Raw genomic sequence first — 26,262 nt, 5'->3', positions numbered from 1 at the left:
CTGGACCCAGGCAGAGCTAGAGACGCTAGATCGTAAGACCAGGAAAACCATGACCATCAATCATGCTCTGCACCCCCACAGTGATGTAGATAGGCTATACCTGCCTCGCAGCTCAGGTGGAAGAGGAATGCTGCAAGTCCATCAAACAGGAGAGGAGGAGAAAAGAGGCCTTGAAGAATATATCAAGGACAGTGAAGAAGATGCACTTAAAATAGTCAATAATGAGAAACTAATCAACACCAATGAAACAAAGCAAGCCTACAAGAAAGAACAAGTCAAGAACCGAGCAGAAAAATGGAAAAGTAAGCCCCTGCATGGTCAATATTTGCACAATATAACTGGAAAATCAGACATCACCAAGACCTGGCAATGGCTTAAGAATGGCAACTTGAAGAAAGAAACAGAGGGTTTAATACTGGCTGCACAAGAACAGGCACTAAGAACAAATGCAATAAGAGCAAAAGTTGAAAAGTTAACAACAAATAGCAAGTGCCGCCTTTGTAAAGAAGCAGATGAAACAGTGGACCACTTAATCAGCTGTTGTAAAAAGATTGCACCGACTGACTACAAACAAAGTCATGACAAGGTAGCAGGGATGATACACTGGAACATCTGCAAAAAATACAAGCTACCTGCAGCCAAAAATTGGTGGGACCATAAAATTGAAAAAGTGGTAGAAAACGAAGATGCAAAAATATTATGGGACTTCTGACTACAAACAGACAAACATCTGCCACACAATACACCAGATATAACTGTAGTCAAGAAGAAAGAAAAACAAGTTAAAATAATCGACATAGCAATACCAGGGGATAGCAGAATAGAAGAAAAAGAAATAGAACAATTAACAAAATACAAAGATCTACAAATTGAAATTGAAAGGCTGTGGCAGAAAAAGACCCAAATAATCCCAGTGGTAATTGGCACCCTAGGTGCAATTCCAAGACAACTTGAAGAGCACCTCAACCCCATAGGGGCCACAGAAATCACTGTCAGCCAATTACAAAAAGCAACTTTCCTGGGAACAGCCTATATTCTGCGACGATATCTATAACAACAGCAACAACATTGATAATAAAATCCAGCCATCCCAGGTCCTTGGGAAGGACTTGATGTCTGGATAAAACAAACTAGTCAATAACATCTGTCTGACTGTGTAAATAAATAATAATAATAACAATAGAAAATAAATAATACCACATGCACACGCAAGTTATTAAGGAAAAACAAATGAACAAGGAATAAAATTCCAAGCAGCATGCAGTTAAAGTCACTGGTGCTGTGTATACAATTTGGTTATCCATTTTGTAAAATCCCAGCTTTCCTTTCTCTAACATAGAAGCTACATTGAAAGTTTGGTTCCTTAGGATCATGGCAGTTGTCTGTGTAAGCCTTATTTTTTCTTTAAAAAAGAAGAAGAATTGTTTCCCTTATATAAAATTCTAGAGATGGTGTCAGAGCTTGACTTTAGCAATCCAGCAATATTTAGTTTAATATGAATCTCTCTCCCATGCAGAAGTTCTGATTTGTGGCATCTTTGCATTCTGGAATGTTGTGTAACAGACACCCATGCCCCTGCTCCTTTCTGTAAGCACATTCACTTGAATGTCTGCATGGAGTCAACACATGTAGAAATGAAGGACTTGAGCTTCACAGCTGGACTGGAAAAGCAGAGTTCCCAGCTGTCTTCTCTCTCAGGAAGAGAGGAGTTTCATGTAATGTCGACTCCATATAGAGATTCACGTGAACATGGGTACATCTCCTCTCAACATATGTTTATTCAGTCCAAATATGACTTGAGAATAACATTAAAATATTCCTGCATGGTTCACTAGGAAGTTCTATCATTATTATTTGAGTAACCTCTTTGTATACACTACTGAAACCTTACAGAACATTTCTACCGGAATCTCTAGAATGGTTCCTTTTACTACCGATACCCAGGGAAAACCCATTCCTTTAAGTCCATGAGGAAGTCATTTGAGATCAAGCACTGAAAGGACTGAAATGAGAAGCATAAAAATGGGTTTCAAGTAAGAGGCATTGTTTCCTTTTAAAACCAAGTCTCAGTGCTTGGGCGTTGGGGGTGGGGTGAGGGAAATGTACCTCTGCTTTGTGCTGTCCTGTATATCTATTTTGGAAGGCTGCCAGCTCTGTGATCCCTTCCTGATGCCTCTCAAAATGCCAATTCAGCGTGTCAGGAGGCATTGGGAAGGGATCAGAGGGCTGGCAGGTTCCCAGCCATTATCTTGAAGACAGGGCAGGCTGTGCGATGTCTTAACTTCCAACATGGAGATGTCAAGGAAGTGACATCCCTTCTGTACAGAGCTTTTAAAGAAAAGCGAGATGGCAAGGGAGTATGCTACATACTGGAATTGAAATTAACCTTAGACAGGCGGGCCTGAATTCACCATTATGCTTGGTAAGCTGTAGGCTCTAGCCAATGAGGGAGCCTTGCTATGAATTTATTATCTTGGCACATCTTCCTATGGGAATGCTTATGGATGTAAACCTCTGCCCATAGATGTGCTCTCCCCTGACCTGCACACAGAAGGCTGACTCATACCGTGTCTATGAAGTATAATGCAGTGTTCTAGTACTGAGAGAAGCCTGCATTGCACTTCTTTGAAAAAGGAAATATCCTTCTGAGAGTCAGAGCCTGCCCTTGATTGTTTGAAAACATTGTGAGGGGGGTATAGTACAACAAAAGCCCGATTCAGACATTATGCTGCACGTGTATACAGATTTCTGTACACTCATACATGTGTTTGTGTGAATGATGGTTCCTGTGTTCATTTTAAAAAGTGAACCTAGATACACGCCCTTTGAATGCATGGTACTGACATAAAATGTACTTCTGTACCTGCGTCCAATATAACATGTGAATGACAGAACCTGTGTACAGACAGCGGGTTTCCACAGAGAGAGAGAGTTCCATGATCAGGGGACAAACACTTAATGCAGGCCTTGAAAAGCTTCAGTATAAATATGTGTGAATGGGTCTAATATTTATATGGTCTGCAGGGGTGAAAGCTACAACTTTTGTGAAATCAGAAGCTTTGCTAAATGAGATTTACTAGGGCTGCAGTGTTTAGTCAATTAATCGTGTACACTTAACATCTTTTAATAGATTGAAACATTTCCCCAATTAATCAGGCAGCAGATTTTTTTTAAAAAAAATCATCCGGGCATCATCCGGGAAGAGGTATTCCCACTCTCTGTTATACATAGGAAGGAATGCTGCTTCTGAGATGGTGGCACTTGCCATGATATATGTTTGCAACAACTAAAAACAAAGGAAGTGTGCTTCGGAATTGTATTTACAAGTTTGGACCTGCAACAAAATGCTGCAGTGTATCCCTGGGCTGTGTGTATTACTTGGGCAAAAAAACAAAAGTTAGCAACAAAGACAGAAGCGTCTGCTCTAACTTGGGTCTTACTACATATGCACGTTTTATTTTTCTGTTTTTTGGGTGGGTTTTTTTTGTTTTTTTTTGGTGGGAGCAGGGATGGGATGAACAGTGTTCAGTCCCAGACACCTTTCCCGCTCAGAATTGTTTCTGTTTACTGGGTGTTTTGTGGAGGGAGGCACTGGTGCTCAGTCCCAGTTCTTTTTCATAGCCCTTCCCCAGAGGCGTAGATAGGGGAGGGGGCCCCCGTGAACACCCCTCTCCCCAGTGGCCCCTCGGAGTGAGAGATAATGAAGAAAATAGGGAGGGGTGGAGCTTCAGGGCCCTCAGGAGCTTAGGGGTCTGGGTTCTTTGAACCCATCCACTCAATTATAGCTACACACCTGCAAAACTGCTCAAGGGATTGGTGGGGGTAGGGAAGAGGGAAGGCTTCCTGGTGACATTCCAGGGGACCAGCCAATGATCTGTTATACATAACTGGCTTCTGCTGCAAACTATTTTTTCATAGCTTGACCCTGGAGAGGGAAGATATATTTGGACTGCACACAATAAGCGGTCTTCAAAGCTGGCCTCTTTAAAATTGTAATGGCTGTCCTGCCTTCCATGATAGATCACAAACCAAACTAGGTTTCTCTCCCAGTATTTTGGAGTTGGGACAAAAGAAACAGCTGAACATATCTGTAGGGATCAAGAGGGAGTCTGGAAAAAGAGACTTCATGAGTAATGAGCCAGGCATGGAGAACATAGACAGGAACAATGGCGCACCTAGGTCCAAAATCAGCCCAGACCTAGAGGGCTTCGGAGGCCCCCCTGCTGTGAGGCCCCCCTTATTTTTTAAAAAAGATACCTGGCCCTGCCACTGCTCCTGCCTCTCAGGGGGCCTGCAAATAATCTGGGGGGCCTTGCCAGAGTCCTGCCTCTGTGCCACCAGTACCCCATGCCACTGCTTCCCCACGCCTGCTGCTGCCCTGCAACACTGATATTTCTCCCATCTTCACCACCGGGGGGTAGCGATGAGCCAAGTGGAGCAGGCCAACTCACCCCCCATGGCAGCAGTGGCGGGTGGGCTTCTCCCTGGCTTCTTCCCACTCCCTGGCCGGCGCATGGACTTCTCTGCAGCCAGCACACCTGTGCAGTTTAAGTATGGAGAACGTCGTGTGCTGGGACGTCACGGCACGCAATACACTCCGTACTCAAAGTGTACAAGCGCACCAGCCGGAGAGAAGCCTTGCAGGAGGCCACATTCCTGGTCCCCAAGGTCTGTAGCTAAATGCACCTCTGGACAGAAATATGTCACAAAGGCAGAAGTTGGGTGGTTTTTCTGATGGGGCTGCAACAAGGAGATTATGCATGTAATTCTAGAGCACTTGGGGTTCCAGTTCAAGACCTCTCATATCTGCTACGCTTTGCAACTTAGGTCCGGTCTGCAAAAAGGATGTGTGCGCAATTAAATAATATGGGAATTCTCTAAGTAACATTTGGTATTCTTGACTTACAGGATCCTAATTAAAAGAATGATGCCTGCTGAATTGTGGCTAAAGCAATCAGCTATCTCACATTAAACCCAGCAGTCAACTAGGGGTCAAGGCCATCTAAATCATTAACCTGAGGTTGGGGGAAAATAATTTAACAATGTAATCTATAGTTATAAAAATCCTGCAAGTTTAAAAAAAAAATCAAATTAACTATTTAAATGAAAAGGACAAAGAACTGACTGAAAACTATTTGGAAAACATGTACATATTATATTATATTATATTATATTATATTATATTATATTATATTATATTATATTATATTATATTATATTCAGTAGTTTGCAACAGTAATGGGCCCCAGTGAATATGATATTCTTAATTCCTTATGAATGTATTCTTATTATTTAATATATTTCTATACCAGCTTTGCAAATGAAATGTTCACTAAAATTTAAATAATACTTCAATGTCAGGAATGACAATATTGATAAACATTGTCCTCATTTCTCTTTGCACGCATTGTTTGAAATACTTTGTGCTATTTTATAGGATTTCTCTTTTTAAATAACTTGTGAGCCTTGCTGAATATTTACTAGTCACAAGTCACCCCCTTACTTCACATATACCCTGCAGCATTCAAGGTATCAAGAACTGAATAGTGCTGAGTTTTTCTTAGGGCTGTCCCTAGGTAAAATTTGACTTTGGTGCGCCACCAGTCAAGAACTGTGGGTCAACTTTCACTTGAGCCAGGCAGGCTGCTCATTCACCAGGACACGAGAGAGTTGTGAAAGGGAGAGAAAGCAAAGCAGGGCAAGATTGCTTGGCTTGCTCACTCTTTCTCCCCCTCGAGGGAGGAGAGTGAATGGGCACTTCCAGTAAGTCAGACATGCCAGTGATTGCTTGGAGAGGAAAAGGGAGGCATGTAATATTAGTGTCCCCCAAGAACTGGTGCTCTAAGTCACTGCCTAGTCTACCTAGTGGATGAACCGGCCCTGGTTCTTCCTTTCCTGAAAGAACCACAAAGGCTAGAACTTTAAGATAGGTTCATATGTATATATTTATCAATATTGCAATATGTGTGAATGTACCATGACAGATGTAACACCACACTGGAGACATTTCATGTCACCTCAAAAGCAATTCCCCCCCCCAACTGAGTCAGTTCAGCCACTCAGCTGTGAGTGCAAGCAGAGAAACCAAGTGATACATGCAGGGGCGTATCTAGTGTAGGGCAGGCAGGGCACGTGCCCTGGGTGCCACTTGAAGGGGGGGCAAATTCCTAAAATTATTTTTTTTTTTAAAAAGGCCACCAAAAACAAAATGGCCACCATGCATGCTCAAATGGCCTCTGTTAGGCCCTAGGCCATGCCAGGCCTCACAGAGGCCATTTGAGCATGCAAGGTGGCCATATTGTTTTCAGCGGCCATAAAAAAAAATTATTTTAAAAAATGGCCACTGCACATGCTCAAATGGTCTCTGCGAGGCCCTAGAGGCCAGCAGTGGGAGGGGTAACCTTTGCAGATGCCCCCCTCCCACGGCCTATAGGAAGTGCCCCGAAGGGGCTACAGGTTAAAAAAAAATTAATTTAATATAATATAAGTCACTGTACACATATTCAGTTTAGTACTATCTACAGAGAATCAGGGCTTGTGAATACTGAGCTGAAGCTTATGAGCTAAGACTGTATTCATTTGCTCTTACTTTGCTTCTTATGATAAGTGAGTTAAATGTGGTCTCTTAATAATATGGCTATTAATGGTGAGTTTGTCTTTGAATCGGTGTGAAATCCTTAGTATTAAGGCCCACTGGGAGTTTCTTGCTCTCTTTCTCTCATTTTAACTATCTTTCTGAAAGACTAGAATATATTCCAAGCAGTGACACAGTTTACTCTGCATATCCTTTAATTATTTTCAGAGTATCTGGGAAAAGCCAAATTCTCCATTTATTCTAAAAACGTATGTAATAGTGATGCTACAATGCATAGTAAAGAATTAGATAGGCACTTCTGTTTAGTTTTCCAAGTACACCTCCACATAGTATTTGGGTATTTCATGAGCCCCAGCATACTGAAATTTGTAGTTTTCCAGCATTTTTTGGTCTGGCTACATCCACTGTTAAATAGTTTTCGAAATTTTAAAAGATTAACGAGCTTGACTTATATTTTTCAGCTGATATTATAGTAAAGTTATCTGAAAGATGGATGTCAGATGTTTGGCCAGGGGGTGCAATTTCAATGCTTGCCCTAGGCGCTATTTCCCCTAGATACGCCTCTGTCTATGCTTTGCTTAAAGTGGGGGAAATTAGTGTCAAATGGGTGCAGACCCATGAACAGCAAGAAAATACTCAAAGTCCCATGGGATTTTGGTCACGGTGTTGATGCATTGGAAGGGGAATACAGAGAATAGAGGTGGGACTTTGAAAACAAAGAGTTATGTTATTGAGGGATAATACGGATACAACGAATATTTATATACTGATTTCAACAAAAGTTCCTAAAGTGGTTTATAAATAAATAAATAAATAAATAAATAAATAAATAAATAAATAAATAAATAAATAAATCTCGCTGTCCCTGAAGGGCTCAAAATCTGAAAAAGATACATTTTGGACACCAGCAACAGCCACTGGAGGGATGCTATGCTGGGGTTGGACAGGGCCAGTTGCTCTCCCCCTGCTAAATAAAGAGAATCACAGCTTTTAAAAGGTGCCTCTTTGCTCAGTTAGCAGGGGACTTGTAAAAAATGACTGATAACAATGAGAAAATTAAAACGAGTAGTCCATTCTCTCTAGAACCCAGACCCTGATCAAGCAGAGCCATTTCTCCTTCCCCTGCCAAGGATGCTACTCCCCACAGAGTCTTCACCATTGCAATAGTGCTGTCACATACCCAGTTCAGAGGATTTTCTGAACTCTATGTAGGCTTCTAAATGTCATGGAACGTGACTCTAGACAACAAAGTACTTTAGATGTGTACAGACAAGAAAAAGTGCACAGGTGTGAGTTGCAGTGGTACATGCTACATGAGGAAATTACATCCACATAATATTGTACTGTTCTTAATTTTCCTTTTAAAAAACTTCACTAAAAAAATCAGAAAAACACAGTTGATAGTACTAACATAGCAATCAATATAACGGTCATAGAACACTATAAGGAAAAAAGGGGGACCTCTCAATATAGAAAAGCAGCACTATTGGTAATAATATAAACAATTTCTACATTAGACATGCAATGACAAATATGGCCAGGCAAACACAGAATACAGATGGGCTGGCAAACCTTTGTATTGTGGCTTCCCATTGGATCCGATAATATAACAAAAACAAAAATACATCTAAATATACAAATACAAATTGTATTCAAGGTGAAACAAACATGTGTGTATAATAATATGAATAATTCATATGAGTAAATGAGACATAACATACAATCAACAATAGAAATATGAACATAGAACAATAGAACTGTATAATATTTCCAAAGTGTGTAAACACGACAGCTTTCCTGTAATGTTTTCTGTGTCGATCGACTTTTTCAAGTACTCATAATAAAGTCCAATTTGTTCTTCATAAGAAATAACGTCTTCCTTCTATTTCTGTGCTGAATAATAGATCCTTTTTCATGGGAGTCCACAAGCCTTCTCCTACCATATATATGTCCATTCAATATAAGGTTCAATATAAGGTTTAATATAAGGTTCTCTAACGTACGCAATATTCCCCCAGGGTTATCCAGAACCTGTCTCCTCAAAGGTTTCTAACAGAATGCACATATATTTGTATCACCTTGAATACAATTTTATATATTTGGTTGTATTTCTGTTTTGTGTTATATTATCGGATCTGTTGGTTTATTTTTATGTATCACAGTTCAAATCCTTTACATTATTTGTTTAGTGGCTTCTCATTGGACCATTATATTATGTGGAGATACCAAGGTGTAGTTGGTTTTTGGGTAAGAGCAGGACCTATGGAGCTTTTGAGTGTGTGCCTCTTCCTTATGTCTAAGAGCAAATAAATAAATCATTTCAAGATGCAGGCCTTAAAATTGCTAACACTTCACATATTTTTACACCCAGCTCATACCCTTACAGATGTGTGATCTAAATGTGTTTGTTCAGAGATTTCCTTTCCTTATACACCTCATGCCCTTGGTGGTTCTGGAACCAAAGGTCTTAGAATTGCACTGAAGGCTTAAACACAGCAGTCAGGTTTTGAACTCTTCCCAGACCTAAAACAACCATTATCACAAAGCTTCCTTTGTATGTTCCTAATACAGCCCTGCCCTCCGATCACACCAGAAACTTGGATACATGATACTTCTGTGGGTCAGAGAGCCACCTAATGGCACAGTGGGGAAATGACTTGATTATCAAGTCAGAGGTTGCCAGTTCGAATCCCCACTGGTATGTTTATCCGACTATGGGAAATACCTATTTGGGCAGCAGCGATATAGGAAGATGCTGAAAGGCATCATCTCATATTGTGTGGGAGGAGACAATGGTAAACTCCTCCTGTATTATACCAAAGGCAACCACAGGGCTCTGTGGTTGCCAGCAGTCGACACTGACTCAACAGCACACTTAGCCTTTTACCTTGGGTCAAATGATTGAGCCACATGAGGTTCCTGTAGGTCAGTTATCCACATAACTGTGGCAAGTGGGGAAAAGGAGCTGGTCTTGTGATAGCAAGCATGAATTGTTGCCTTTGGTAAGCAGGGTTACCTTTGGTTTGCATTTGGATGAGTGACTACACATGAGTAGGGATTTGTAAAACTATTCAAGTTAGAAACGATTCAAGTTTGAAACAACCATTTCAAGTATTTCAAACTTGAAATGAAACATCTTTAGAATAAAGGGCCTGTTTTGAGCTCTAAATGAAATGACCCCATTTCAAGCTTGAATCATTTCAAATGTTTTGAGTGCCATTTTGGAGGGATGTTTTTCCCTTTGCTGATGGTTTTCTGATACTGGCTTCCAATTGGCTTGAGATCTCCTTGCTTCTTGGTTGGCTTGTTATTATACATATCAAGTTTTGACATGGGCAACTGTGCCCCCATTGGCTGGGGGAGGGCAAAGGAGGGAGTTTCAAATGTGTTTAAGGGCCTGGGAGGCAGGGAGCCTTTACAGTGTGATCTTGAAGAGGAAGGATACATCAGGAGAGGAAGGACAGAGACTACAGCACAGCAGCAGAAGAAAGCAGAGTGGTGGTGTGGCCTGTGGCCAGCTTGGCCCAGTGGGGAGAGAGAAAGACAGAGAGTTCCTGTGACTTATCTGTCTCTCTTCCCTCCACTCCTTTTAATTTGTAGTGCCAACTAGGGATATGCAAACAGGTTCAACATTGAATGTGTTCGACATCAAACCATTTTAGTTCAATAGTTTGGAGTCAAACCGAACCACCCTCTGTTTGGTCTGACCCTGGGCTGAAACGTGTCCCCGCGGACCATTTGGGGGGGTCCACAAGTGTTTTTTAAAGTTTATATATATTTTTAAAAACATATCCTCTCTAGGGGTGTTCTCTGAGGCAGGGGTGTGTGTCGGCGGAGGTTCCCCTTCCCCCTGTTGGCCTCTCTTCTGTACAAAACCAATTCATTCAGCCATTCTTTGTCCCGTTTGGGCCTTCCCCCTAGTGTGGCACCCATTTTGGAGGCTGCTGTGCCTATACAATGGGCCTCTGTGTGGCCTGAGTCCCCCGGGCTGGGAGGAAAGCCCCAAATGGGCTGAAGAATGGCCCAAAGGGCTGATTTTGAGCAGAAGGGAGGCCGGCGGGGGGAGGGGGAACCTCTGCTGACCTCGCCACTGCCTCAGAGATTACCCTTGGAGGGGATAAGTATGAATCCCACCCCAATTAAAAAACCCCTCAAAATGTTTCAAGGTTGTTTTGTTGAAACAACCAGTTTGGCTGCTCTTTTGATGAAACATTTTGAGGATTTTGCATTTTGTTTCAAAATGAAATGCAAAATCCTTTTTGTGCACATCCCTACATGTGAACTAGGGATGTGCACGGTCCGGAGAAGTCCGGACCGGCACCGAAGGGGGGCCTTGTTTTTAGGGCGGGGAGGGCTTGCTTAGCCCTCCCGCCTCCTTGCCCCCGCCAGCGCCCGTATTTAACATTATAGGGGCGCTGGAAACCAGCCGCCCCCCCCCCGCCGCCGCCACCGCCGCCGCCGCGAAATCACTCTTAAAAACATCCAGCCCTCCCTCCCTCCCAGCTAGCTGCCCGCCCGCCCCCCCCCCACCCACCCACCCAGTCGCTCACCCGGTCGGTAGATACTAAGCGAGAGGAGCTCCGGCACAGAGCTCCTCTCGCTAGGAAGGCCTCCGGGAGAATGGTGGCTTGCGCGCGCATGCGCGCGCCGCAAACCACGCCGTTCTCAGGAGGCCCGGTCTACCCGCCGGGAAAGGGCCGGGTAGACCGGGCCTCCGATCGCTGGGTAGACCGGGCCTCCGGCGATCGGAGGCCCGGTCTACCCAGCGATCGGAGGCCCGGTCTACCCGGCCCTTTCCCGGCGGGTAGACCGGGCCTCCGGAGAACGGCGTGGTTTGCGGCGCGCGCATGCGCGCGCAAGCCACCATTCTCCCGGAGGCCTTCCTAGCGAGAGGAGCTCTGTGCCGGAGCTCCTCTCGCTTAGTATCTACCGACCGGGTGAGCGACTGGGTGGGTGGGTGGGTGGGGGGGCGGGCGGGCAGCTAGCTGGGAGGGAGGGAGGGCTGGATGTTTTTAAGAGTGATTTCGCGGCGGCGGTGGTGGCGGCGGCGGGGGGGGGGGCGGCTGGTTTCCAGCGCCCCTATAATGTTAAATACGGGCGCTGGCGGGGGCAAGGAGGCGGGAGGGCTAAGCAAGCCCTCCCCGCCCTTAAAGATATACCCCCCACCCGGACCCGAACCAGCCCAGTCCGAACCGGTCCGGCAGTTCGGCCATTCTTTGGAATGGCCGCCGGACCGGTTCGGGCACACCACTAATGTGAACACTGAGTGGTGCTAAATATTCCCCTTAGTGCATTGGGCTTTAGTTTGGTGGTAGAACACCTGCTTGCATGAAGAAGATTCCAGGTTTAGTCCCTGGCCTCTTCAGGTGGGGTGGTGAAAGACTCCTACCTGAAACCTTGGAGAGCTGCTATTAGTCAGTGTAGACAATACTGAGCTAGATGGACCAATCATCTGACTTGGTATAAGGCAGCTTCCTCTGTTCCTGTGGTAGATATGCATATACACGTGTTTATGGTGATAAGTCTACTGTGGCCCCCCCGCCCAGTAGTAGAGCAGACTAAAATTGCTCTTATGCAATCATAGTGCCCTACAACAAGGATGTTGTGCTAGCCAGTTGTGCCAAGTCAGGAATTTGCATTCCTGACTAGTGCTGTATTAGTGCAAACATGTGTGTACTTGTGCAACAAGAAGCCATGCATCCTGCTGTGAAACCTGTCCCACAGGGAAATTTTGTGCAAAAGTGCAACTTTGAAATCTCCAACTTCATGCAACAATGTGACTTCCTTGCACAAGCACAACTGCAGGGTTAGTCTGGATGTTGGTCTTTGTCTTTAGGAAGGGGCCTCTCTCAGCAGGGGGGTTCGGCTAATGAGGCAAAGGGAGATGAATGTCTCCTGGCCAACAGCCTCTGAGGGCCCCCCAACCCAGGCCAGTCCTTGCCCTCTCAATTCTGCCGTGCGGCATGCCTACAAGGGAGAGCAAAGGCCTGCCAAATCTCTTCCTGCTTCCCCGCTCATGCAGCGTGCTTGCGAGAGGGACATGGAGCTGCTGGGAGCCCAAGGTAATGGAAGGAGGGAGAGAAGCAAACTTCCATTGGCAAAGTTTCCTCCTCCCCGGCAGTTTCCTCCTCCCCGGTAGCTGAGAATAATGGTTTGGATTGCTGCTGAGCTCTGTCCTGCTGTTGGGGGAGGGGTTCTATCTGCCTTCTATTGCCCAGGCTGGACCTGGAGGTGGAAGAGGGCGGGAGACACTACAAAGAAGACAAGAAAAAGTAAGCCCCCACCCCACCCTGTTTTTGTTTTTTTGCTAATTGTGGAGCTTGTTTTTTGCCAATTGTGGAGCTTGTGGACAATTTGCAAATTGTCTCTCTTCAAAGAGGGAAGGGGAAGAGTTTCGTGTGTGTGGGCATGGAGAATGCAGCACCCTCATGGAGATCGGGTCTCTCTTGTGTATGTTTCATTTTTTATATCAATGTCTGCTCTCTGTGCTTGCAAAACTCCTGAACTCTGCAAATGTCCCGAAAAAGCAAAAGCAGCAGGAGGGAAGCTTAGAGAGGGGGAAAATGCCTTACTTCCAAACACTCAATTCAGCTATGACGAGGGAAAGAGTGCAAACCCGGAGAGAGAGGCATGAGGGAGCAGCTAAGCAGCTCCTGCTTTTCTCAAAGGTGGCAGGTCTCTTTCCCACCCAGCCCCCAAGTTGCGTTAAAAAACAACAAAAATTCCAAGGTCTCTCCCATCCTCCCTCAAAAAAACCCATTATTTTGGTTTTTTTTAAAAACATCTTCATATTCTTGGAAATTCAGTTGTTTAAATATTGGATCCTTTAGAGACAGAGAGGGTCATGGATAAAGAATTATGCAGGATGTGGGAATATGTTAAGTTGTGTGTTGAAGTGTTTCTGCTAATGCATATTTGCATGAATATACTTGTTTTACATTATTACATTCTTGTGATTTCAGTTGCTGTTTGTGCCCTCAAGAACCCACGTGTGCCATGTTGTGTTGTGTATGTGCTCGTGTGTGTGTATGTGGGGAAAGATGCTTGACTTCCCAAAGACAGTGTACACAGGATTGCAGTTTTATTGTAAAAGTATATCAGCACAAAGTCTCTAGTGGTGTGGTTGTGTTTTGAAATAAGGGTCAAGGCTTTCAAACTGAGTCACTTGGTGACAACCTTAGACTGGAAAAATTCTGAAAGACTCACATCCAAGCACTGGTTTGCAGGATTGTCTGGATGTTTTGGTTGTAAACTGCCCTGAGCCATTTTGGAAGGGCGGTATAAAAATTGAATAAATAAATAATAAATAATAATGTTAAATTAATTTGCATTGCTCGTTAAGACATGTTATTTTACCATGGAAAACCTCTACTGTGAAAAGCCAATATACTTAAAATGCAGAATATAATTTCTACAAGTTGCCTTTCCCATATTTTGCAAATTGTTTTGTTGGGTTTGAGAATAACACCCCATCATTTGGTACATATATCTTGGAGTGGATTCAGATGACAATTTGTGTTGTCTGTTAATCTGCTGCACTATATTACATGTGTCCTTAATTTTCTTCTGCAGCAGAAACACGGGTCCAGGAGAAGGAGAGGGAGGCAGCGAGGAGCCCCCTTTTAAAATCTTGTCTCTGGGCCCACTCCAACCTTGGTACGCCCCTGTCTCTCAGTTGTATGGTTTGCATGCAAAAGGTTTCAATCCTTAGCAGTGTAGATCATTACTGAGCTGGACGGACCAATGGAATGACTCAAGTCAAGACAACTTCATATGTTCATGAGCAGGATTGCAGCTCACTCAGTGACAGAGCATCTGCTTTGATGGCTCCAACTCCAATACCTGGCATTTGCATTTAGGGCCAGGGGTGGAGTGATAGTAGGGCAGATGGGTTCAAAGAACCCGGGCTGCCCAACTCCTGGGAGCTGCCTGACTCAGTCCTCCCCATAGCTAGAACCCCAGAAGGGGCGTGTGAGCTCATTCCCAGCCAGCTTTTGTTGGCTGGGTGCATTTATTTCCCTTTCTTTCTGTCACTGGAGAGAATAATGCTGAAATAAAGTCAAAATAAATGCTGGGGCTCTAGCCACGCCCCTTGTGCATGATGCAAGAAGGCATGGCCAGAGCTCTGGAGGACCAGCATGAGCCCTCAAGGGCTCATTCCAAGTCAGCGTTTGTTGGCTGGGTGCGTGAATTGCCCTTTCTCTCCCTCCAGCGAGGGAGAGAAAGGGAAATAAAACATGGGCCCCTGTTCCCCTTGCTCTGTTACTGGTTAGGGCTGGAAAAGACCCCTGTGAGATCCTGCAGAGCTACATCCAGTCAGTGTAGTAGACAATACTGGGCTAAATGGACTAATGGTATGACTCAGTATGAGGCGCAGTATAAGGCTGCTTCCTGTATTCTATTTTGACTGGTAGGAAAAAATGCCAGCCAGGATTAGAACAGGTTTACCTATTCACTTTAGGATATAGTAAAGGGCCTCTGCAATCTGAAACGACCTGTCAGCACGTTCCGATTAGTCTCACTCACTTAGGGTCTGTTGTTGCAGCCTAATCAGTCTCTGCATGAATGAACTGAGGTCACAAAGTGTTGCTTTTGAACTGATCAGTCTCCTGGATTGTCTAATGAGAGGACTGTACAGAGAGCTACTGGGAGGCACGTATGAGGGTGGGCTATGTGTGGAGATCTTGGGTAATGGCGAAGGTGATTAAGGAAACTCAAAGATGATTGATGGGGCAGGTAGGAAGGATGCTTGAGCAGTGTGCGATTTCATGGGATAATACTGACTAGGGTGTTTTATGTGATGTGCATTGTTTTCATGATCTCCCACAAAATGTCTGTAAAAAATGGGGGGAAAACCCACGTAAGTACATTTGCTGATAGTGGTCTTAACTGGACACCATCGAATTAAGATGCACTGGTACAACAGCACATGGATGTGCACAATGAACCCTTATGCATTATATAAGCATCCATACAATGCTTTGATGAACATAAGAACAGCCCTGCTGGATCAGACCCAAGGCCCATCTAGTCCAGCATCCTGTTTCGCACAGCGGCCCACCAGATGCCGCTGGAAGCCACAGACAGGAGTTGAGGGCGTGCCCTCTCTCCTGCCATTACTCCCCTGCAACTGGTACTCAGAGGCATCCCGCCCCCGAGGCTGGAGGTGGCCCACAGCCCTCTGACTAGTAGCCACTGATAGACCTCTCTTCCATGAAGTCATCCAAACCCCTCTTAAAGCCATCCAGGCTGCTGGCTGTCACCACATCCCGTGGCAGAGAGTTCCACAAGTGGATCACGCGTTGTGTGAAAAAGTACTTCCGTTTGTTGGTCCTAGACCTCCTGGCAATCAATTTCATGGAGTGACCCCTGGTTATAGTGTTGTGTGAGAGGGAAAAGAATTTCACCTCTCTTCAGAGTGGAGCCTATGAAATTCACTCACAAGATGTGAATGGGTCTTTTGATTAACACCTTTTTTGATTAAAAGCTGACTCCCACAGCTTACCAGTACAGTGTGGGGATGCTCAAAGGGAAAGCTGGAGAATAAGAAATGAGCTATCGCTGCACAAGGTATGCTTTGGTCAGCTGGAGACCATAAAAAGTCTGGTGGGGAGCTGCAGATGGCAAGAATTTGCAGCATATCTTGGATGTTATCCTTCCAATGTATCTTCATTCAGAGCTCTAATTACCTATGGGTCCTGGCATATGTCTTGAGTGTAGCTTACGGAGAGCCGGAGAAGCCATTGTCCTCCCTCCGCATGTTTCAGATCATATGTGGTTATTATTCAGGAGAAACTCTATCTCCAACTAGCAGAGCTGTCCTTTGCGCACATGCCTGGTAGCATGGGCGTGGCTTCAACATGCTGCAATCTATGGGTGTGCAGAACCAGTTTGAACTGAACTGAATTTGACTCGATCTGGCTCGTTTCAAGTGGTTCAAGCTCGAATTGGCCCAATCCCCCCTAAAGGTGGCCAGTCAGAGTTAAAAGCGGACCAGGACTGGTCTGATTCGGACTGGTTCAAGGGCTATACTTGTAAATGGGAATTTGGTGAGGATTCTCCTTTATAAGCAAAGAGGTGGGGTAATTCTTTAATAGTGCTTTAAGGGTGGCTGGGGTGGTGGTGGTAAGAGGGCACCTTCTCCGCTTCTGCAGTAAGGCGGCAGCACAGTATTGGCCATGCCGATGCTCCCACCCAGCAGCGCAGGCCTTTGGCAGCCTGGTTCTGGGCTCAGTGGATGTGCAGAGGCTGTTCATTATTTATTTATTTATTTATTACATTTATAAACCGCCCCATCCAAAGGTTCTGGGCAGTGTACAACAAAACAGAATAAAAGAAGTTTGAGTGACTTCTGTGGATGCATGGAGGCCATTTTCATGACCACACAAATTTTCATTCAGGACATCTGCACATCCTCAGAGGCTGGAACTGGGCTGCTATCACCCCATGCTGCGAGATAGGGGAGTGCTGGCAGGGCTTAGAGGAGCTGCAGCAGCAGCGGGTAAGGTTCCCCCTTTCCATCCTCTGACCACCCTTAAAATACTCTTAAAGGATTCCCCCACCCCTTTGCTTGTAAAGGGGAATCATCAACAGATTCGCCTTTGCAAGTATAGCCATTGAACTGAGTCAACCAAATGAACCGTACTGCCGGCCGGTTAAATTGAACCGGCTTGCAGACCGAGGGTTCGGTTCAAATTCAGTTTGAATTCCAACCAAACTGCCTTAACTGGTTCTGTATACACCCCTATATAGCACATATGAATTATGTGGCCATGTGTGTGTGGTCAATTGTGTGGTTCTTCCTCTTGGAATTGACACCCTCTCTCTCAGGTCAGGGTTAGAATTCTATGGAAATGATACAGGTAATAGACTCTGGCCACATGGTCACATGATTCATATGCATGACCTTGCAGTGTGGGAATCCTCCATGCTGAAACAGCTCCTATGTGAAGGACACTGTACTGGTTACACACAGTTGTAGTAAACCATTAAGGGCTGGTTTGGATGATAGCACCAAATTGGCCCGCTGAATCTCAAAGGGAGGAACATGTGTGTGCACATCTCTTCCCCACCCGATAAACTGTTCCTCTTTTGCATAATTGCATGGGGGCGGAATGTTTGAATTGTCCAGCACTGTATGACTTAAATACTACTTGATGTTCTGCCTTCCACATCCGCAGTGGTGGTATGGTGTGTCTGGTGGGAAAGAGACATGTGCGCACACATGTTCCTCATGCAATGGAGAGGTCAGTGGGATAGATTGTCTGATCTGACCCAGAATGTTCTAGGCATGCTGCCTTTTGGGATTCTAAAGTGGGACTGAAGTGATTTTAATAAATAAATACCAACCTAAGATTTCAGATATTCATACCAGATTTCCCAATATATATACCAAAGAATCTAAAGAAATGTACAATATTCCCTCGGCTTAAAAAAACAAAACAAAAGAAGGGTGACTAATATTTGTTGATAATGCTGCTGTACTTGTACAGTGTAAAGAGTTAGCTGCAACAAATGCTATTAAAATACAAGGTGTTTTGTTTTTCAGTTAAACTTTGCTGAGGATCTTGTTGCCTTATCTCTTTACTAAACTATCCCCCACTCCCCCCAAACTCTGAAAAGGTGCATCTGGCAAATGTGAACCATACTATGCCGAAGCCATTTCCTGAGCCAGCCAGATCTGAGGATCAGGCTCTAAGTGATTACAAGCTGTTTTTGTAGATTTCCACATTAGAATTTCACAATAGTAAACTGTACGAAATTCAAAACATGTTTTTGTCCTATATATATATATAAACTAGACACATTTTTATGATATGTACCAAGAGTTAATGAGGCACAGCCTGCTATAAGCTAGGGAAAATAAAGGCATGGGAAAGCCATTTGAATGGCTTTGAAAAACTAGAGTTGGATTTGTTTCCTAGGATTTAAATTGGTAAATTATTTGAATTTCTCCACCCCTAGGTGAATGATTTAGATGGCCTTGACCCCAGTCTGACTGCGGGGATTAATGTGGGATAATGATTGCTGAGGCTATCACTGCAGCAGGCATCATTAATTATCCTTATTGATTGTAGCTTTCAAAGATAAAGCATTATGCTGACTGGAAAATACCCTCTTCCTGCAAGGTCAAGGCTAAAATAGGGAAGCGAAATAATTGCATGAACAAACACAGAAAATAAAAATAACCTCTTGGAGAATTGTGTAATTAAGATCCAATTACAACATTTAAGTCTTGTTTACAAAATGACAGGGTTCTTCTTGTCAAGTCATTTCCCTGAAAATTGCTCCACTACATGATAATTGCATTATAGCAGGTAACTGGAACAGCACGCTGAAAGGGAGGGGGATCAGTTTCCTTGGATATGTGCTAACCCGCTCCTGCATTTTGACTTGCCCAACAACCAAAGTGCAAGAGCCCCAGAGGGTTTTGTCTAAAAATACTAATGATATGTTAAATAAAATGGGCTAGATGGAGGAAGTAATATTCATCTAACGTCCTATTAGATTTCTTTTGGATTGTATAATGGGGTTTCAAGATATCCCTAGGATGTTGTCTCATATACCTTTCATCCCCCCACCTCCTTTTTCTCCTGCTACATCATTTTGCTGCAGTAAGAATCTTGGGTTTCCAGAGATATTTGGCTGCAAATTGCCCTGATGAAATGAAGAGGCATTCGGTCTACATCTCTGTTCATCATAGGGTGAAAGTTCAAAGGAATGAGCTGTCTTTAAATATATGTAGATGTGCTGAAACAAAAAGCCATGCGAAAGGAATAAAAACCAATCTGTTTATACCCTAGGCAGGTTTATTAATGAACATCCTTACAACAAACACACAGCATGATCCTAAGAAGGTTTACTCAGAAGTAATTTGCAGTGAGTTGAGTTGGACTTATTTCCTAGAAAGTGCATTTAGGCAGCCAATAGCACACACATACAAAATCCAATTTTCACTTTTTGAAAAGCATGCTTCAGGATGGGATTCACTCATAATGAAACGTGTTTTAGAATTGGGGCCATCATGTTTCTTTTTCTTTTCTTCTTTCATTTAACCCCCTCCCCCCAGAGTATTAATTCATTTCATATTTGTTGATGCAGTATGTCATTGGATAAAGATGTGATGGGAGACTGTGCATTCCAAGCAGAAACATTTTCTTGACATGCATCTAATTAGAATTATTTGAATCTTAACATTTGTTTGAAGTAAGAACCACACTGGCTGGCACATCAGTTCAGCAGTCAACTTATTTGAGGACCTTAAATGATTAAACCTAAAAAACCTTTTCCTCTTTTACATAATGTATTTTTAACTTAAAATAATTACATAAATGTACTTTTAGCTAGCAAAGTGTAACCATTAATCTGACCCATCAATGAATATTGCTTCTCTCTTGTCCATCACACAAATGCCAGTTATGCAAATATACGGTTCCCATTGAAATGTTTTAATCTGAAGTTACTGCCTTTGAGTGGACTGATGTAATTGATTGCTCATGCAAGGCCTTCTTACTCTCATGACCAAACAAAATGGCTGTCATCTTGGGACCATTCACACAACCTATTGGATATTTTTCGTTGCTCAATGGGAGCACTCCCATACAATCAGCCCTGCTCCGTACAGTGTGGAGCAGAGTGGCTTGATCTGAGGCCTGGACTCATTGTCCCAGCTTCTGTGAAGCCCACAACCCAGTACGACACACACACTGCATTGTGGGATTTCCCCAAGAGATGGGCTCTCTAGAGCCTGTCGATGTGTGAGGCCTGGCTGGAAGCAGCCCGTGCTCGCACACGAGCAGGTAGTCGGGGGTAAGGGAGCTTTCATTCCCTTAACCTCAGCTAACAGCTGGGCTAAGCAGTGCTGGCCTGCTGGGATCGGGCCCAGTCCTGGCAGCTCTCACGCACAGCCTGACCCGGGCTGGGCATCCCGAGCCCAGGTTAGGCTGCCTGTGAGAACAGCCTCCTTGACTAACAAAGCACTTGTGGAAGGACATTGTGCAAGCTGTTGTGCTAGCCACACACACCAGCTTGCTTGCATTCCAGCAAGCATGCTTGTGCTTGCCACAACAGTAGTCCAACCTGTGGTATGCCTCATTGGTTGTAAAGGGAACTTTTGTGCAGGAGCACTATAATGCAATCCCACAAATCCCCATTTTTTAGTGCAACTATGCAATCTTGTTGGACTAGCACAACTTTGCTTCTTATGCAACTACTTTGTTAGGATATCAGCCAATGATTTCATAGGTTACATCCATAGTGGGAAACCTCACTGGGCTGCAGTGACTCCCATGTTCAGAGAGGACGCAAAGCTTCCTCTGTATCTCAACCAGCGATTCATCAGCATTAGCCCACTGCCCAAGGCTCAACTTGTACATCAGCAGAGCAGCTTGAGAACTACCTTTACAACACCCGAAGTCATGCTGCTCCAGTATCTTTTGTAAAGAAACACCAGTTGGGTGGGTGAGTGAATGATGTGCTTGTTTGAAATGGCAGCATCACCAGCCACTAGGAGGAGCAGGGGCAGATGCAGGGGCGGGTGCAGGGGCGGGTTCATAAAACCCAGGCTCCCACCCTTCAGGGGGCCACATGTCACGCCACAGCCATGCCCCTGCATCTGATGTCAGACACAGGGGTGTTATTTCACTCGCAAATGGGGCCACACAGCCCCATTTACAAGCAAAATCCAGCCAGTGCTGCATTTGCAAACACAGTGCCGGCAGGAGTTTGCTCGTAAACAGGGCCACAAAGCACTGTTTGTGAGCAAAACCAATGCTGTGTTTGCAGCATGACTGGGAGTGACTATCCCTGCCTTTAAAAGGCAAGGAGGGCCACTCTGCAAACGCGGTGCTGGCAGGATTTTGCTCATAAACAGGGCCGCACAGCACCATTTTGTGAGCAAAACCAACACTATGTTTGCAGCATGGCCAGGAGCAACTCTCCCTGCCTTTAAAAGGCAAGGAGAGCCGCACTGGCCGCTCTGCGAATGTGGTACTGGCTGGACTTTGCTCACAAATGGGGCTGCATGGCCCCGTTTGTGAGCTAAGCTGCACCCCCTGAATCTGAATTAAGATGTAGGGTGTGTGTGGCTTAAACACACGCCCTGCATCTGATGTCAGACACGTCTGATGCAGGGGGTGGGGCTAGGGCCGTGGCAGCCACCTGAACCCGGGCCACTGCTGGTCACCCTCCACTCCTGTATTTGTGAACATATTTTGTTCACCCTGCTCACACCATTCTCTCCTTATGAACATTTATAGACCGGTACATGACTGGACCATGCAGAAATGGCTCCCATGTGGCTCTGAAATGTATGCATTTTATTGAGGACTTATTCATTGAGGACCCAGTTGACTTCTTACTTCTCCACACTTCTCTGGTTTCATCCCCAATGGAGTATTTCTCCTGTGAGGGAGTCTGGGACTCGACCTTGCCACCTTGGGGTTTGAGGCTGTGGCTTCACCTGGTGAGCTACCATGGACCGTGTGTGCTTAGGTCTCAGAGCCCTCTTTGGATGCCGAAGCAAATAAGAATGTTCAATGTCAGACGCCACATCTGGCAGTATGAAGCTTCTGAACTGGCCAAGTCTCATATGAATATAAGAGTCTGGCTCAGGAGCGGCTTGTCCATGAGGCAAAGTGAGGAAATGGCCTCAGGTGACACCAGCACCATGGGATGGCAGTTGAAGGCAACCTGGCCCACCCTCCATTCCTGTGGGCATTGGCTCACCTACCTGCTGCCACCACTCCTGGCTCCTCAGCTCCCCACTGCTTTCTCTTTCTGTTCTACTACTATTACCATCGTGTTCCAGGACACAACTTGTGTCCCAGCCCAGCCCCCTGATACTGACACCATTAGGGGTGTGGCTGGACCCAGCTCCCTTGTTGCTGCCACCCTTCCCTGGCTGCCTTACTTTCTGAGCAAGTTGGTGTTTTAAAACTGCAGATCAGCGGGGTGACAGTGGCAAGGGAGGCAAAAACAGAGTTTCTAGCATGGCCGCTGTTTGTTGACACCACATTGCTAGCTGGCTCACTTTCTCCTTCACTCTCTTTCCCCCATGCCTTCCACCAGCAGACTTGTGCGATGCACCTTGCTTTCAAAATGGAGTAGACAAAGTGCACAGATTAGTTGGTGGGAGGAGCCGGGGGCGGAGAGTAGGAGAGAAAGCGATGCAGCCATCAAAGCAGCAGCCATAAGCAGAGGCTGATGCTTCATGCTAGAAGCTCCATTCTCACATCCCTCATTGCCTCCTTCATTCTCACATCCCTCATTGCCTCCTCCACCACTGATCTGAAGTTTCAAAGCCTGGCATGCCCATAAGGTTAGGCACCCTGGGGATGGAGGAGCAGGTTAGGGAGGTGGGAATGACCCCACTCCTGATGCTGGTTTTCTGGGGGCTGTGTCAGTGGGTTCTTTGCATCCAGAGGCACACTAACCCCTGGACCTTGGGGACCAGGTCCATTCCTCTGGCAGGGCCTACAAGTGGCAGGGACCAGGGGCCTCTGGCAGCCACCCTGTGCCCGCTCTGACAAAGTTCTGCTTTTTTTCACTCTTACTGCGCCAAGGGGTGGCTGTGGGGGGTGGGGCAGAGCAGTCCTTTTCCCTTCTCCCGCCCCCCCCCACTGGCTGCAGTGGGGACCAGGAGTGATGCTGGGCCCATCTGTTCGGGCCAGCGTCTTTAAGCAACTGCGAAGCATGCCTGCGCAGTTGAGATCGTCACAAGCTGTCACGGGCTTGAGATGATCTCTAAACTGTGCAGGTGCACCTCACAGTTGCTTAAAGATGCTGGCCCGAACAGATGGGCCCAGCATTGATCCTGGTCCCCACCACCACCGGGGGAGGGGGGGAGAAGGACTGCTCTGCTTTCCCCCCTCACAGCCACACCTCAGCTGAGTGGTAAGAGTTTAAAAAAAACAGAGCTTTGGTGGGGCGGGACCCCCAAAGGAGGTTTTTTGGGGCCTTGCATGGGGTGTGTGTTTGCGGCTGGGTGGTTTGGGCACCCAAATTACCTTGGTGTGCCCCAGTTTGCATCCCCTCAAACGGTGGAAGCCCTTGAGCCAGCATTGGTCTGGCTTTCTGCCTTTGCTTGACCAACAGTACAATACCTTTTGCTTGCTTCATCTTTCTTCTCAAGTCTTCCAGGTACAGATGTGGGTGTGGTCACCATGAGTTAGCCTGGCTGCTCCTACCAGTCATGACCACTGAAAACTGAATGACTCGTTCATAAACATTCTACAGGCTCATGCATCTTGCCAATGTGGTTTGAGAATAATTGATCTGAATCTGATTGGTAGGCACGTCTGAAGGCAGATTAGTAGGCATGTCCGAAGTAAGCATGTCCAAAACTGAGTGCGGGCACTGTCATTCTTGGAAACAAGACCTTTAGGAAGGACAGTGCTGCTCAAGCTGAAAGTGACCTTGAAAATAAAAGAAAGGAGAGTCAAACATAAAATAAGTCTAAAAGGAAAATGTCACCACAGAGACATTATCATTAGAGATTTGGGGTTAAGAAAAGAGTGTAGTATTGGATGCATACTTTTACTGAAGATGGTGGCATTGGTTCTGAAATGTAAAAAGAAATCACAGAAGCTGGAAAGGGAAAATTGTGGTGATAATAACGTGCCATTTCAGCAATCCTCAGACCAACTAGGTAAATATCAATCTAAGAATGATGCTGAGATACATTTTCTAGATACCGTGAGTGATTTTGCCTTGGAGTAGTTAGTTTGGGACCAAACAAGAAAGGAGCGATGTCTCCTTATTTGATGCTAAAGTTTTCAGGAACTAGTGGTAGGGTTCAGTGTTGACTTTGAACAGGGCGGTTATTATGTTAGATATCTCCACTTTGAGAGGGTTTTCTTGCAAGAATCTTCAGCAATGTCCTGGGCATGAGCTTACAAAAAACAAAATAGCAACCGTGTTTTACTGATAAGAAGCCATCCTACTCATTTTCTGTATTTCTTGACATTTTCCTTAGCACAAGGTAGATCTCAAAATGTAAAGCCAGCCAATTAGTAACGTAGAACTGATTTTGCAGACTAGATTTTTGCTGAATGATAATGTGACTAGCTGGTGAAACTTCTTTGAAGGCCATTGAAGCTCTTTAATTTTTGACATGATGCGAGGAAATACATTTGGAAATAGTAGTGTAGAAAAAAGGCCCATTCCAGACCTGGGTGCACAGAGAGTTAACATTATTGTTCACTTTATGGAAAAGCAAAGCACAGATTATACACAGTGAGAGGGGTAAAAGCATACACAATAGCACCCATAGCAACAATTTCTAAAGGCAACTTACAGCCATATGGATACTCCAGTCCTAATGTCCACCGCTTGATCTTGGTATCATAGAACGTAACTCAATAAACTAGTGAGAGGAAGGGCCTCCTGCAGTGACAAAGAGACCCCCACTGATACGAACATATAATGGCAACTTATTGTTTACAGCACAATGCAGAGGAGTACATGTGCTAGAGGTGCAAGGAAAGGTCGACTGAACAAGTTATCCCATCAACCTGTTCCTTCATGTATTGTGTAGCACAGACCATTAAATATGGTGTTGGGGAAGAAATAAAACTTGAACATTTATGGCAGGCAATGCAGGAAAAAAGATGGCTCATGCCAAGCTATGTATGATTCCTTTTTTCCCTTAAAAGTTCAGTTTCCCAAAGATGCATTTGAACCTTTGCTACATGAACGGTAAAGGTTCTCCATGTGGCTTTGGTAGAAGCATCACACAATACATATGAGGTTAAGCAAAATAGTGCATCTACTAGATAGTTTTGTTAAGGGAACTTTGCGGTTTTGGGACCCTGGAGTAACCGGACCCATTTTCTGCATTAAATTATTAGCTCTGGGATAACCTCCCCATGAATTCTGCAAGTGCAAAATTAATTACTCTGTTTGCATATTATTCTTTCATTGCAGGATCACACTTCTTGATCTTAACATGCATCTGACTAAATAATGATCTATTGACAAAGAAGACACAATTGATAATTGAAATAAGATCTATTTCTGAAATAATGTGTCTGAAATAAGATACTTGTATCTGAAATAAGATAATTTGCTCTAAAAGAGAACAAATACTCTCTGTATGGGGGGGCAGTGGTATCTGGATCAAGACAATGGGATGCAAGAGGGAAGTCTAACCGTTGCCCTGTGCCACAACCCTGATTTAAATTGTCCCTCCCTGAAGATGCTATTAGCTGTGGAGGAGAAAAATTACAGGCAAGCTTTCCCTCTGTGGCTAATAGCAGCTTTGGTGGGGTTGATGTGGTGAACTGGCACAAGATCAAAATGTTCTGCCCCCTTGAAGCATCATGCTTCAAATCACAACCTCTTGGAAGCTTCAAACAGAGATTCACATTATGTCTTGTTTGGCCCCAAGTACTTAAGGGTCCTTTTAAATGTTGACCTAGCTGTGTGAGGACCCACGTTTCATAAGCCGATGACCTGAAACACGTGGCTGGGGCTTAATTGTGTTTGCTCCTGGCTGCAGGATTGGCTGTTGTCCACATATTTGGATCATTTAAAGGTCAACACAGAAGGTACTCAAGGCAAAATGGCTTCCACATGGTGAAAGTGAGATTTAAAGGTTCCTTTAGTGCAAGATAGCTAATTTTGGGTAGTTACCATTGCAAACTTAATACTTGGTTTAGGGAGCTAAG

Source organism: Hemicordylus capensis, chromosome 3 (assembly GCF_027244095.1).
Source record: "Hemicordylus capensis ecotype Gifberg chromosome 3, rHemCap1.1.pri, whole genome shotgun sequence".
NCBI lineage: Eukaryota > Metazoa > Chordata > Lepidosauria > Squamata > Cordylidae > Hemicordylus > Hemicordylus capensis.
The sequence above is the reverse complement of the archived record's forward strand: the minus strand, read 5'-3'. Positions refer to the sequence as shown.